The 13996-nt window shown below is 35.7% G+C and overlaps 1 protein-coding gene across 2 annotated transcripts in view; it reads right to left on the bottom strand.

Moving 5' to 3' along the window:
* Window positions 1–13759, bottom strand: part of LOC131034004 (delta-aminolevulinic acid dehydratase, chloroplastic) — a 79666-nt gene extending 65907 nt beyond the window's left edge. For both annotated transcript variants that reach the window (XM_057965328.2, XM_057965329.2), the window contains exons 1-2: window positions 13552–13759; window positions 13339–13423 (exon numbers count right to left, since the gene is read on the bottom strand). The gene's annotated coding sequence lies outside the window, so the exon portion shown is untranslated. The remainder of the gene's footprint in view (window positions 1–13338; window positions 13424–13551) is intronic.
* Window positions 13760–13996: the final 237 nt, after the last annotated feature.

The following is a 13996-nucleotide window of genomic DNA, read 5'->3' as shown; positions in this document are numbered from 1 at the left end:
CATCATATGGGATCCTAGGCTAATATCCTTTAAACTAATAAGCAAAAGCCCAAACTGGATGTGTGGCTGGGTTATAAGCATCAAAAGCAACTTAAAATTTATTATAATTAATGTCTATGAACCTATCCAAACACAAGCAAAAAGACAAGTGTGGAATGAAATTGAGGATTTCCTTTCAAGTGACACAGATCAAACATACATAATAGGTGGGGATTTCAATGCCATCTTAGATCCCAAGGAAAAATGGGGGTGGTAATAAAAAAATGACCCAAACAAGTCAAGACTTCAAAGAATGGACACATAAGAGTAACTTGATGGAATTCAAGACAAAAAATGAAGCCTTTACTTGGAATAATAGAAGACAAGGTTTCTCCAACATTGCAGAAAAACTATACAGATTCTTCCTTTGTGGGAATCTCACACAGTCTTATGAGTCCTCAGTTCTCCCATTCTCAGGATCGGACCATTTCCTGGTCCAATTGACCATATCAGAGGAACTAAAGCCAACCAAAACCCCCTTTCGCTTTGATATAATGTGGCTAAGGGATGAAAATCTAATACAACTAATAGAAAAATGGTGGAATGAAACAGAAGCTATAGGCTCCAAAACTTTCAAAGTAGTTACCAAACTAAAAAAGATAAAGCAGCAATTAACAATATGGAACAAAATGCACTTTGGAAACATCTTCACACAAAAAAGGGAAATTGAGATAGTAATGGAAAGAACTAATGAAGAGGTAATTAGGCATGGGATGGATAACATGCTTTATCAAAAGGAAAAAACCAATTTGGCCCAATATGAGGAAATCCTCGCAAGAGAAGAAATATATTGGAAACAAAAATCCAGGGAACATTGGTTGGAAGCTGGGGATAGAAATACAAGCTTCTTCCACAACAGCACAAAACAACGAAGAGCTATAAACAGAATCAACAGAATAAAATTAAATTCAGGAGACTTCAGTGAGGACCCTGATAGTATAGCTAGGGAAGCAGTAAAGTATTTTGAAAATATCCTTAATAATAAAGAGGGTTCTAGGTGGACAAAAGAGAGTGAATTCTTAAAATACATTCCCAAATTAATCTCTAAGGAACACAACTTGATGCTTAATAAAAAACTATCTATGGAAGAAGTAGAAACAACTTTATTCCATATGGGACCGGATAAGGCTCCTGGCCCTGATAGTTTCCCAGCACATTTTTTTCAAAAATGTAGGGAAGGAAATTACAGAAGCACTAGAGGGGATGAGAAATTCAGGAAAAATTCTAAGAGAACTAAATAACACATTCATAGCTTTAATTCCAAAAAAGGAAATAGTGGACTGTTTTGAGGATTTCCGACCAATAGCATTATGCAATACCCTTTATAAATTACTCACAAAAACAATTGCAAATAGACTTCACAAACTTCTCCCCATAATCATTAGTGAGGAACAAACTAGTTTTGTGCCAGGCAGATCTATTTATGATGGCATAATCATTGCTCAAGAAGCAATTCATTCAGTACAAAAAAATAAGGAACCGAGCATGATGATAAAATTAGATATTAAAAAGGCTTATGATAAAGTAGACTGGCACTTTCTATGCAAATGTCTTGAATCATTCAGGTTCAATAAGCAATGGATCAATCTGGTCTACGAATGCATTGCAACACCTAGAGTATCAATCTTAGTCAATGGGGCCTCAGAAGGTTTTTTTGAAATCTCAAGAGGTCTCAAACAGGGGGATCCCTTTACCCCCTTTCTTTTTATCATCATGGCAGAATCATTGGGAAGGATGATCAATAAGGAAAGAGAAACACAACAGCTGAAGGGTATTAAAATTACTTCAGACATAGAACCAATTACCCATCAACAATTTGTTGATGACACCATGTTGTTTGGACTGAGCAATACAATAGAAGCAAAAACACTTAAAAAAATCTTAGACAACTATACTATGATTTCTGGACAGGAAATCAACACTTCGAAATCCAACATTATCTTTTTTAACACAAATAAAGAACTCCAAAGGAAAATCTTAAACATTCTTAAATACAAAATAGGAGAATTACCATGTAAATACCTAGGACTTCCCTTAGACAAAGGGATTAGATCATCCAAATTATGGGATCGGGTGGTCTCCAAAATTACAAAAAGGATCACCTCTTGGAAAGGGAAATGGTTATCCTCTGCTGGAAAGGCCACCATGATTAAGTCGATTCTCTCAGCGATGCCAATATACCAACTCTCATGCATGGATCTACCCTCAACCAAGAGAATGAAAATCACAAAACATATCAGGACATTCTTCTGGCAAGGCTCTGAAGATAAATTCAGACTACCATTGATAGCATAGGATAATATATGCATGCCTAAAGACCTTGGGGGTTTAGGTATCAAAGATCTAAAAATTCAAAGCAAGGCTCTGGGAGCAAAGCTTGTTTGGTGAATGTATAATAACCCTAACTTCAAATGGGCGCAGATCCTTTATAACAAATACCTTCATAACCCGGATCCCACAAGCATCTTTAGGACAGCCCATCCACATAAAGGATCCAGATTTTGGAACTTTATGATTGATTGTAGAGATATCATAACGGACAAGCTAACATGGAATTTAGGAAATGGGGAGGATGCCCTATTCTGGAGAGACTCCTGGGGGGCTCAAACTGCCATCAACAGACTTCATAACTTCAACAAAATTATACCCATCCTTGAAGAGCAATGGGGAGATAAAGTAAAAGACTATGTGGAAGAATACTGCATTGGGGGCCTCAAACAATGGAGATGGAAATCACTGAATAATTTAGACCTACCGGACCAGGAGAGATCCCTCTTAGCACAGATCCTAGCCTCAAGAAACCCTGCATTAAATTCTGAAAAAGATAAACTGATGTGGGCAGGATCCAAGAAGGGGAAGTATGAAACTAAGGAGGGATATAAACACCTGTTAATCAAGAAAAATAACCCAAGCACCAACCTGCCCCTAACACTTTGTTGGGATTAAAGGTGCCTACCGAAGGCTGGCCTGTTTGCATGGTTGGCAATTCAAAACCGGCTCCTCACCAATGAAACCTTCAGAAAACTAGAATTTGAGGGCCCCAGCAGATGCCCATTATGTGAAATGGAGGAAGAAAATACTAATCATGTACTGTTAACCTACGTTTATGCACACAATTGTTGGGGATGGTTGAAAAAACAGCTGAACTGGTATACCCCTATTCCTAGCACTCTCTCTGACCTATTCCATGCTTGGCCCATTCAGAACATAGGGTGTCTGTATGAAAATTTATGGATCATAGCCCCCTCCATTATGATCTGGGAAATCTGGAAGGAGAGAAATAAGAGGGTTTTCAAAGATAGTAAAATGCATTGGGCCCAACTAACCAATAAAATCGAAGCAACCATAGTTGAAATGGTAAACAACCAGACCTCTAACAATCAGAGGGATGTTAATATGTCCTATTGGGATGAAAAAATGAGACTAAGGTGGAAGGGTCTAAAGATTCCACCCTTCATAGGAAAAGGTCCACCATCCAACAACATAACACATGCAGAATGCAAGTGGCTACCCCCCAATGCTGGATGGATCAAGCTTAACTTTGATGGGGCTTCTAGGGGCAACCCGGGAGAGGCTGGACTTGGTTGCTGCCTTCACAATTCAAATGGGGAAGAAATGGCCCACATGGCCATTCCCTTGGGCAAATGCACAAACAATGAAGTAGAGTTGAAAGCATTAGTTGCAGGTATAAACCTATGCAAATTACTGAATGTAAAGAGGATTAACATTGAAGGGGACTCGGCCGTAATCATTAATGCCCTTAGAAAAGGGGCAATGCCTGATTGGAAGCTAAATGCTTCCCTAGCTAAGATACTGACGAACATCAAAACATTTGACAAGGTCATCTTTAATCACATCTACAGAGAAGGCAATAAAAGGGCCGACTCCCTAGCTAACATGGGGGTTGATGGTAAAACAGTAATCCATGTGGCACCTGGCATCTATCCTTAAACAATATTTTACAACGACACAAAACCTATAAAAATAACAGCATTTACACAAGATTTATCCACAATTTAACCAAACACTTTATCCCATTATATACATAGAGATAGCCTAAGCCCAAAATTAGGGGCAGGGGATAAGAATTAATATTTAACACAACCTTTTACACTCTTTGTTTTAGATCATTTATAGTCATTCATATTAATACATAATAATCTGTATAGACATAGGCATATATATACTGACTGGATGAGTTTATCCATTGGCATTAAACTCTGTTATAAAATATGCAGAACAATCTACATGTTAAATTTAATAAACATTAAAATATTGGATACACATATATAAATATATATTTAGATATATATATATATATACAATCTATGTATATATATATATATGAATACATATTATACATAGTACACATTCTATATATACTTATATATAAATATATTTATATATACATAATATATATATATAGATCTTATATATTTATATATACAACACATTTACATACATATTTACACACACACACACACACACACACACACATATATATGAATATATATAGATATACAGATATATATATATATATCTATATAAATATATATATATATATATATTTATTTATTTTATCTTATATATATATAAATACATACTATATAATGGATATATATATATATATATATATATATATATATATATATATATATATATATATATATATATATATTTATATATATACATATATATATATATATATAGATCTTATATATTTATATATACAACACACATACATATATATATATATATGAATTTATATAGATATACAAATATATATATATCTATATAAATATATATATTTATTTATTTTATCTTATATATATATATATAAATACATACTATATATTGGATATATATATATATTAATATATATATATATATACATGAATATTTATATAAACATATATATATTTATAATCTAATATATATATAATTATACACTGGATATATATATACATATATATTCATATATATAACTATACAATTTATAATCATATATATATAAATATATGCATAAGTTATATCATATATTTATATACACTGTTTATTATTCACACGTCACTTATTATATGATAAAACATTTATTCTTCTTAAGAACATGATAATCATTAGCTCTTATGATGAGTACACTCAAATCCAAATATATACAACTGTATAAAAAATCAAAACTCTTAATCAAAGTGCCTGATCATCATTACAAATCTGATCTCAGAGAGATCTGGGCCATTATGGCAGGTTAGAGTCCCAATGAGAAGGGCATTAGCTAGCTGTCCTAGTCGGTAACTCGAAAGATCATTAGCCAAAATATAAATATGGTAACTCAAAATGATATTCCCACAGGCGGATCTTCATTTGAAGATTTGGCATTTATACTAAATCAATTAGAAATGTCCGATGAGGATGAAAGGTACGCAAGATTTAAGAAAGGATGTGACATCTCAGTCACTAACATAATTACCCAGTACGACTATTAAGCCAAGCCTTCATGATAAAATTCAGAAGCTTTCAAACCAATTTAGGCCTATATAGCTCCGTGTTATCGATACCTCCTGGACTGAAGTAAAACCAGATATGGACACCCCGATCAAACTGAGTAGCTCAAAGAGGCAGATGGCCTTCGACGAGACTATCACTAGGGATCGCCTCAAATGCATTATTCGCTTTCCTCATACCTTAGTAATAGATGCTGTAGAAAATATCCTCGGCCCAGACTATCTCACAAATACTGACCGAACTAGGGCAAACTCTGATGTGGCGGCCATGTTCTTGGCTATTACGGTAACCTCCACCAAGAAAAGAGATCACACAAGTGCTCTCTGCAAGGAGGTCTTCATTGCCTCGATCTTGGGCGATTTGGAGAGGGTCCTTGTCAATATTGACAATGACTGGACCATTCCAAGGCCAAGAGACTATGATGTTTTCATAAGAAACAATAGGCCGGTACCTAGATACCCCATTATCACTATGGATGAGGAAGCCTTTACCAAGGAGTGGAATGTTGTAGTTAATAGGAATGTTAATTTCCTGTTGCATTTATTTCATGTGAGGAACCCACCAAAGACCACTTGGTTCGAGGCCTTCCTAAAGGAAGAAGGCTTGGAACTGGACGAGGGTGAAGCAGTGACCCCTTCTTCAAGCTCGGAATAAGGAGGCTTTGGTTCCTAGTTAGATAATGTGACAATTTGTCCCTTCCTTGTCACCATATATTCGGCATAGGTTGGTACTTTAGCTTATTACTATATCAAGAAAGACAATGTTAACTTTTGATCAAATACAGACTTCGAAAGAGATAATAATCTCGCCAAATCTTAAGGATAAACATAGCTGGTTTAAATGAAATTAAATAGTATGCATTAACTGTTAATTTTATGGTTTTACTTAGATAAACTTCATAAGATCAGCTTGGAACTGTCATTTCAGTTACTATTGATTGTTCCTGTTCATATATTTCTACATATGTTGAGAATTGGCCGATATATTCGTACTCTGTTTTGATATTCATAAATATGAATATATACTCATATATATGATTATAAGCAACAGGATTTACTCATATATAGGTATATATTCACATTGGTGGATACATAATCAGGGAGGGATCTATTAAGGTAATGAAGGCCTTCAATTTCTATATGCGTAGACCTATATGAACTAAGAAAATCAATTGTAACGTTTAGTTGTCCTGCCAGTTGTTAAAATATACTCATTTGATACTTGTTGCTAAGCTATCTATAAATGAAAGGTTATCTGACATTCTACAGACTACGGGTAATATGTGGCTTGCATGCAAAATATTCTGGGTAAGAATTTAGGTTAAATTCTGCCATGAAACTCATCCACTTCTATTACCCTCTCAGTATATATTTTACATGGATGAGTGTGTTAGCTGGACACGGATTCAAGCATGACAGAATCCCCTTTACCCCCTTTTGTTATTGTATCTTGGATATCATCCATTATTAGGGATAGCATCCTGGTACATAAGCAAAAGGAAGTAAACAGGTGATTCATAACTTTGGATGACCATTGTTCAAAAAGGGAATTATCTAAAAACTTTGTTTATGATTATGTCATATCGACTACTTTATAATTATAGATAAATGAGGTTAAGAATTTAGAAACATCAGAGAAGGAAGTCAAAACACTCTGTTTATAATTTTCTGTTTACAGTTCTCTGTTTAAAGTTTGGGAATGGCAGTTCCAATCGGATAAATGGCTGAGGAATAATCCTAGTATGGAAGATAAAATTTATTATCTGAAATAGAAAATTAAATGTTACTAACAATATTGGCAAGTGATTTGAAAACTAACCATGCAGGAGGAGCAAGACCATCTTTAACAAAAGAAAGGATGACAGTTGTGCTAAAAGGGCTATAAACAACATGCAATCAATGATCAAACACAAGACAAGGCACAAGGAGAACAGTGATAATTGTAAAATGGTAATAGGGGCTTGTAAGGGAAAAAAAATATCTTCCCACCTGTTCACCCTTAGCTCGGGGTGCTATTGTAATGATTCAAAAACTGTTCATATATGTAATAGCTGTAGAAATTTTCTGGACTATGGTCCCGGGCAAGGCCAGAGGTTTTCTCGCCTCCACTCTGGTGCAGGAGCACCCAAGAAGACAAGGTGGAGCAGGGTCACTGGTAGGCCCTATGGAGGATTTGATGAAAAAATGAAGACAAACAAGACCTATAAGGTTTTTAAATGATGTAACATGGCCATGTGAGCCATAAAATGTAGTGAAATGCAATGTAATGGTCAAAAAGTGTAAAATTGTCATTTTGAGCAATTAGGCCTAGAAAAGGCTAAAATTGGGTTTTTGGGGTAGAAGTGTGTTTAGGTGGATAAAATATGTTTATAAGGTCATCTAATGACCATCTTAATGTTTTAGAAGTTTTATATATAGTTTTGGCAAGTTGACATACATAGTTGTCAAACTTGACAACTTTGGAGCAACTTTTTGTTGTCAAAAAGTTGTCAAGAATGCAAAAAGTTGTCATAAGTTAGTTATAAGTTGGTTTTAGATTGGATTTCGACCTAGAAGGCCTTGAGGGTTATAAATGGATGAAATTGAATCATTTGTGGTGGTTGGTAAAGGTGTTTTGATCAGGTTTGGAGTTTTGAAGCAATAAAAATCTGATTTTCATGTGTATTTTCTAGGTTTCCACATAGAACAGTCTGATTTTCCATTGAATTGAGTGCTTTTATGAATTAGTTTTCATTCCTTCATGGTTGGAGATGTTTCTATAATTAACTAAGTTTATTTTGGCTTTGGTTTGAAGTGATTTGGTTTTGTTTTGGTGAAGATGTCTAATTTCTTGTGAAAACAGTCATACCCCTGCCATAGGGTTAATAGTGAGCATGAAAATGTTGTATATTTTATTTCCAGATTGATCTAACCCCACAAATGGGTATGATGGTGTATTATATTGTATATTTTCATAAGATTTGGTTTCAGGAGGCCATGCACAAGATGGCATGTGCATTGTGGGAGTAAAGGTCTGAAATTTTAGGGGCAAACTGTTGCAGAAACTACAGTCCTAATACGGGAGCCATATCTCACATTTCCACCGTTGGATTTTGCTGAGTTTTGGATATGTTTTGTATAACCAAGTTATGAAGACTTTCACCGGAGCGATCGAATAAATTTGTTCATTTGCAAAAGTTATGGGTGACTGTGTAAGAGTCTATCAATATGGCAGCAAGGTGGTAGTTTTGCAATGATTTTTCTTTGTCAATACATTGAGGCAGTTTGTAAAGTCTCAAAGGGTCTTGTATTGTTAAGTTTGAGTTGGGTCCATTTGTGTCCGCATCACACTCTTTCCTACCGGCGCCCGCACGAATGAAGTGATGTAAACTTTAAAAATGATTAAAAAAAAAAATTTGGCTTCGGCCTCTTACCGATCAAAAAATAAATAAAATTACTTCCAAGCTGAAATATGTCGTCCAGGTTGTGAATGTATTATGATTGTATTAATATTTTGAAGAATATTTTGCATTTTATTACTTATTAACAATAAAACTGTTATTCACAATTTCACTGTAAATTGTACAGTGTTACTGTGATATAGATAGAATTAGGAATGTAATAAGTTAATGACAGTGTTATTGTTTTCTAAATGTCGTCTCTCTCTTTTGCTAGGTTCTCTTCCAATTTTTTTGAAAGAAAATGGCTTCTAGCGGCAAAAAGCGAGACCTTTGTTGGAAACATGGGATACCAGGTCCAAAACGAGGAGACGTCATTTGTAACCATTGCACCAAGATTATAAAAGGTGGCATTAATAGGTTCAAATATCACCTTGCACAGATTGAATGCCGAGACACCAGAGGATGTAAGAAATGTCCTAAAGAGGCTACAAGGGATGCAATAGCAACGCTTGAAGCATATGATCAAAGGAAGGCAACAAAAAAGAGAACAACAGAGGCAATGGCAGCCCCAATGGCAAATTTGAGTTCTATAGGGTCACATACAGATGTGGGGGCATCTAGTTCTTCCCTTGGGCCACGGATACGAGGAATGGGAAGTGTGGGCAGCCATATGGAAAACTACTTTGTTCCAAGTAACACTCCTGGTGCACAACCTGGATTGCTAGGCACTTCATGGAATAAAGAGGCTCACCAACAAGCAAAGGTGGCGTGTACTAGATTTTGGATCTACAACGATATTCCGTTCAATGTTGTTTCTAGTCCATCTTGGGACCAATTGGTCACCGCATTGATTGTGGCAGGTAAGGGGTTCAAGTCCCCAAGTCGTTATGAGATTAGTGGACCGTTATTGCAATATGAGATCCAAAACATTCACGCATTAGTGGAAGAGCAAAGAGTATTTGGGAAAAGAATGGCTGCACCATTCTTTCAGATGGATGGACGGATGGTAGGAATAGGACACTCATCAACTTTCTAGCTTCTTCAGGGGGGCAGTTAGTATTTTTTAAATCAATTGATGCCTCCAATGAAATGAAGAATGCAGAGACCTTGTGCAACATGTTGGATGAGGTGGTGATGGACGTGGGAGTGCAAAATGTCATATAGGTTGTGACTGATAATGCAGCTGCATATGTGGCAGCCGGCAAACTTCTAATGGCTAGACATCCGACATTATTTTGGAGCCCTTGTGCTGCCCATTGTCTTGACTTGCTCCTTGAGGACATAGGGAAACTAAGTTGGGTAAAGAAAGTGGTTGAAGATGGAAGGAATATCACCAAATACATCTACAATCACACATGGGTCCTTAATCTTATGAGAGAGCACACTGATGGTAAGGATCTTGTGCGATTGGAGATCACACGCTTTGCTACCAATTTCCTCACCTTGCAGAGCATACTTGCTACATTGCCCAACCTGAAGCGGATGCTCGTGAGTGAAAGATGGTTGGGGAGTCCTTATGCTACAAAGCCTAAAGCAGAGAAAGTTGTGGTTTCCATTTTTTATTCTAATTTTGCCAAGAAGGTGGAGGAGATCATCAATGTAAGTTTTGAAACTTTAATTGATGATTTATTATTTAATTTTCTAATATTACAATCTGCTGATTTTGTTAATTTTTTTATATCTAGGTGTCAGAACCGTTGGTGAGGGTGCTACGAATGGTGGATGGGGATCATAACTCCATGGGGTATCTATATGAGGCCATGGATAAGGCCAAAGAGGTGATTCAACACTTATATGCGTCAAACAAGACCAAGTATGAACCCATATGGCGCATAATTGATTGGAGGTGGAACCATCAACTCCACCAACATATTCATGCTGCTGCCTACTTCTTGAATCCCAAGTTTTTTTACTCCCCGAGTTTCAAAGTAGATGCAGAGGTTAGAATTGGCCTTGACACATGCATATGAAGATTAGTTGATGATGAGAACCTTCGAGACCTGATACTTGATGAGTTGCAGAGCTATAAGGCAGCCACAGGGCCATTGTTTTCTTCACCTGATTGTAAACGTAGGAGAGACACCTTACAACCAGGTGAAAAAAACATGTTTAATTTTATTTTACCATTTATTTCTCTCTTTAAGATTATTAAAATCTTTACAAATAATAAATGGCATTTTTTATCCTTGCAGATTTGTGGTGGGAAGATTATGGTGCCATAGCGCCTAATCTTCAGAAGCTTGCCATCCGCATATTATCGCAGCCTTGTAGTGCTTCTGGTTGTGAGCACAACCGAAGTGTTTTTGAGGCCATCCATACAAAAAAGCGCAATAGGTTGACTCAACAACACTTGAATGATCTTGTCTATGTGCAATACAACATTCGATTGCATGAGAAGGTGGTGCAAGGGCAAGATTCACATGAAGCACTTGACTTGGATGACATTGATCCATATGCAGCAGAATGGGTTGCTGCTCCTGATGATTGATAATGATTTGGATCCATTCCTTACTGATGAGCAGCTAAGTGAGTTGGAGAGGGCAAGAGAGGAATGGGATGCGGAAGTGGCAACACGTGAGGAGGAGCACGAGGTTGATCATGCAGCAGAGGCACCTGTTGAGGATGTTGCCACTACTTTAGCACCACCCCCCCAGCAGCAACACTCTTTTTTGAGCTTTAGTTGTAGGCGCAATTTATGATTTCTCATTTTCACTGATACCAAAACTCGAACTTATATGTAATCAGAATTTCAAAGGTTGTTGTTTTGTGGTCTATGACTCTATGACTCTATGTCACTACGAGTATGATACATTGAAATGTATTGAACTCTTATTCATATGTTGCACTTGTTTTTTGGTTTATGCTATGTATTTAACTCAAACTTTGATTTATATATTGTGGAAATCAATATATGTTATACAAATTTGCTGCAAATGTGTGTTTTTGAATAATTTTTTTTTTTTAAATGTATTTTCAAATGTTCGATAAAGTTGCCAAGTATTGCTGAGTTTTTCCCCAAGTTTTGGCGAGTCCCGAGTTTTTAAAAAAAATTGGCCTTGCCAAGTCCGAGTTTTTCAACCTTGATATAAACCTACAAAACGCTCAAAAAGCACCCCCAAAGAAATGAACTTGCCCTAATACCACTAGATCTATTTAACTTGAAGAACACTTCTTAGCTAGATTAATTAACAATAGATTTTGTTAGAGTTAGAAATTGAGAGCGCTATGACTGAAAACATAAGCAAATGAATTAGAAAACAATAGACAGTGTGAGAGAATTGAGCCATCATTTTCACCCTGGAGTAACCCCTCATGGGTGAAAACTACAGAGAAGATGTGAGTATAGACTCACTTAGGTACACCAATGGAAAATTCAACTGATCTCGAACTTGAAGACTATCACAAGAAATCACAAAACAACTAAAATGCTCCCCACAGACCAATTACAACTCTCCCAAAAGAACTCCCAGCCTCTGATCTTTCAAACAGTCCTAAACAATGAGAAATACAAGATGAATTATCACTCAACAACCCCCAAGACCACTTTAGACTCTCATTGATGCTCAATTAGAGCTTAAATTGCATTTATATTGTTAAGACCTCGGGAAACCCCTAGAGATCGAAAGGAATGAAGTAATTGAAAAGAGATTTTATTAAAAAAAAAAAAAAAAACCCTATATCTTCAGGGTTTCATTAAAAAGCACACAGGACAAAATCGCCTCTTTCAGGAGAGCAGAGATTGTGTGTTGCCCCCGAATGCATTAATCTACCCTTCTAACTGTCTTCCATCTTCCGAAACCATAACTTCTGCATTCAGACTCTAATGAGATACCATATTTTTCTAACTTACATAGTATTTTAAGAGGAATCCAAAAATGCAATAAAATTCAACTATTGATGTCGTCCCAATAAAAACTATTTACTTGTCATGAGAGAGACCAATCCTTTTCAGATCATGATGTTTCAGGATTCAAATGTATAAATTTAAGTCAATCTAGAGTTAGACACAATAAATATCAAGTGGATCATTCTTGATCACAAAGATAGGCTATTGTGACCACTCATTAAATATAAACCAAATGATACTATTTACAGAAGCCTATCTCTCCTGAACATGAATAATCTACTTGACATTCAGCTCAAAGAGAACCTGAATCTCAAAAAGTCATAGCAAATGATACATCTGAACATAAAGCAAAAAGCTACTATAGTGTGTGCAATATGTATAATTTCAGTTAAAAATACATCAATTTGATTTGTTTTGAATTTGCTTAGTATAACAATTACTAATATGAAAGATGCCATTAGTACAATGAGTACTCATTTAAGGATGATTAAGAACTACAAACTACAGCGTCAAATCCTAAACAAACAAAATCCGTATAAAATTGAAAATCTTCAAAGAAGAGATTAAATACCTTGCGCACATTAATGGGTCTGCACGATACACAGACCTCACCCTTCCTTACACGAATGTGGATAGGATGACAGGATCCACCTAAACTGAACCCAATGGCAAAATGGACTGTTGAGTCAGTCGATGACAGCCATTTTAAATTCAAACAATAGGACGCGTAAGGTAAGTAATCAATTACAAGCACCCACTAAAACAACTTTGAGAAATGTAATACCTGTGAAAAATAAACTCCTGCGTTTTGAGAAGTGGTAGAAAGGATGGGATCTGACCTACTTATCCGATCAATTTTCCAGGAGTAAACCGAACACACGTAATCTCAATCCGACGGTCGGTTGCCTGCCATGTCATTTCTGATCGAGCAGGTGGCGACCATTATATGGTCTTAAGTACCTTACTATCTCCAACACCTCTTACAGGTTGTAATGGATAAAATAATATATTTCTGAGAGAGGCCTATTAAATAGTTAGTAGAAAAGAAAAATAGAGAAAAAAATAAAACGATCTGTAAAGTGAATAACTTTTCATTTACTCCAAAAGTTGAATGCTATAGATCTAGATGTTTCCAATTTTCTAATTAAAAAAAATTTTAAATTTATATTTTTCAACATTTATGATTTTAAGGTGAAATTTATTTTGTGATGAAATTGTTGCTATATGTT

The sequence above is a fragment of the Cryptomeria japonica genome, chromosome 2 (genome assembly GCF_030272615.1).
Source record: "Cryptomeria japonica chromosome 2, Sugi_1.0, whole genome shotgun sequence".
In the NCBI taxonomy this organism is placed as follows: Eukaryota; Viridiplantae; Streptophyta; class Pinopsida; order Cupressales; family Cupressaceae; genus Cryptomeria; species Cryptomeria japonica.
The sequence above is the reverse complement of the archived record's forward strand: the minus strand, read 5'-3'. Positions and strand labels throughout refer to the sequence as shown.